This window comes from Arachis ipaensis, chromosome B09 (assembly GCF_000816755.2).
Source record: "Arachis ipaensis cultivar K30076 chromosome B09, Araip1.1, whole genome shotgun sequence".
Taxonomy (NCBI): Eukaryota; Viridiplantae; Streptophyta; class Magnoliopsida; order Fabales; family Fabaceae; genus Arachis; species Arachis ipaensis.
The window spans coordinates 22,536,087-22,538,633 of record NC_029793.2 but is presented as its reverse complement, the minus strand read 5'-3'; positions in this window follow the sequence as shown (position 1 = coordinate 22,538,633).

The window sequence follows — 2,547 nt, the reverse complement described above, 5'->3', positions numbered from 1 at the left end:
TTTGTGTTTATTAAAAATTATCTTTAATTTAATTTACTAAATATAGATGCTACAATTTTTAAAAAATTATTTTTTATAAACCACTTTTAAAAAATAAAAATTTTACCAAACTAACACAAATTACTATCCTTTTTGCTTTCTTCAATAAACAACTCTACATCCGCTCAGGGCACTCAATGGGCATTAAATAGTATATTGTTTAGGAAATTATCAACTTCCAAGAGCCAACAACATATAACAAGATGTATTGAATAATCGAAATGGATTTTTCTAAATCATACAAACACTTTCAAATCAATCTAGGAAAGATACGTCACCAAAAAAAAAAAATCTAGAAAAGATACAGCTGTAGCTGGAATCATATAAAAAAAGAAAAACCACTATATATAACTATGGGTTGGAAATTTGGAATATAGTTGCAAGATTAAAATCATTTGTACAACTTACCTATTTGAGTATTTTCTTTCAATATAATCAATTATATGTTTGGATACTGGTTTCAATTACCCATTTTTCTTTGATACAATAACTACCCCCTAAAAAATATATATTACCACATTGAACTTCGCGTATAACATGAAAGTATTAAATATTTAAACTATATACTAGTTGAGTAAGCTAGTCATTTGTTTATTGAATAAAACAACTACAAGCATACAAATAGAAGCACAAAATGGGCGGGGATAGATTATGAATTAGATTTTAAGCTCAAACCGAGTCATGAAAACCCTTGCTTTAAGTGCAACAATGCAACATCATATTCAAATTATGTGAATATATATTATTCTGCCCTTTCTTTTGTCATTGTGATGATAATGCTGCTTTCTTATCTAATAGTCTCATATGACCATGTTTCAATGTTCGTCCTTTGGATTTGGGTGGCAACGATTGGATCATGTACTTCAAATAAATTATCGGTTTTGGTAGGTAGATAATGACTTTTGTAAATAATGTGAATAATAGGTTTTAAAATTGACCCAATAAAGTAAAAAATACTCCATTCCTAAATTACCTCTTAAACTTTAATATTAGAATAATTATCTACACACCTAGTGAATTGAACAGCCAGCCATTGTTAACTGCATATGAGTAAATCGAATCAAAATTAAAGAAATAACCATCCAATTAAAAATAATGAACATAATCATCTACATACCTATTGAATTGAACATTCGATATATCCTTTATTCACATTGTTTAATATTCTCATTGTTTACCTATACTTTTTCATAAATTATTTATGTAAACACACATACTTCTATACAAATTCATTCATGAACTATCCTTTTCAAAAGTAGTTTAATGTTTTTTTCAAGTAATAAATACGTAAATTAATTTTTAAAAAATTTCAAATTGAATACTTTATTTTTAACATTTTTTTATTATTTTAAAAGCCCTTATATTATTTCTGTTAGATGAATTCTGTTAGATGAATTGATTATTTTTCTATTTTGAAAAAAATTAATTTATCTTGTAATAATTTACTTAAAATTTAATTATTTTATAATAAAATTTGTTAGGAACATCACGTATTAAAAAAATTATTTAAAACTACGAATAAACTAGTCCGTCCAATAAGAATGCATTTTTAACAACTTTTAGAATAATAAATATTTGATAAAAACTAAAGTGTTCTATATAAAAATTTGTGGCTAATTTTGTTTATGACAATAAAATAAGTAATATATCTTAATATTATAATTTTTTGTTGAACTAAAATTAGAAAGTTCGATTTTTGTAACTTAAATTTTTTAACTTTTTTTAAACAAAAATCATAAGGTCCAATTTTAGTGCATGCAAGTTTTTTCAAACATCACACAAATTGGTAGGTTTAATTTTATTTTTAAATTTTTTAAATTTAAAAATAAAATTAAAGGATTTGATTTTAATATTTTAAATTTTTTCATTTTTTCTAAAAAGTCAGGTGGCCCAATTTTATTATTATAAAAGTTATAACTTTTTCAAAAACAAATCGGTGTATCCAATTTGTGGTATCACTATAGGAATAAAATACACTTAAAATTGAGCATACATATGCATTACACTTTTTTTTTTCAACAAAAAAATTACTTTGCAGAAATTAATTAGGGATCAGTTTAAGTTAACACGTTTTCTCAAAAATCTCAATCTATAATAATTATAGCAAATTAATTTTACATTATTCAGTGTTCCAATTTAATCAAGACGTTAAATGTAACTGTCAAATCAATGCAAAAGCCTCTCTTCCTCGTCTCAGCACTATCTTGCAATCTTTAATGGAGTGTCAACATGAACGGTTATGTGATTAGAGGGCATTTGCTGACACTAGAGCAAAAACAATATTGTTTTCGTCGAGAGCCCCGTTGACGGTGAGCATTGCCGACAAAAAAAACCACTGTAAATACTAATTTTTGGAAAATTTACGGATACTAATTTGATGCAAAATGAATTTCCAAAGACCAATTAAGTTGATTCAAACATGAAAAGTTTTATTATTAACACATAAAAAATGTTAAATAAATAAATTATTTTTATAATTAAATTTAATTAAAAAAATATTTTTTTCCA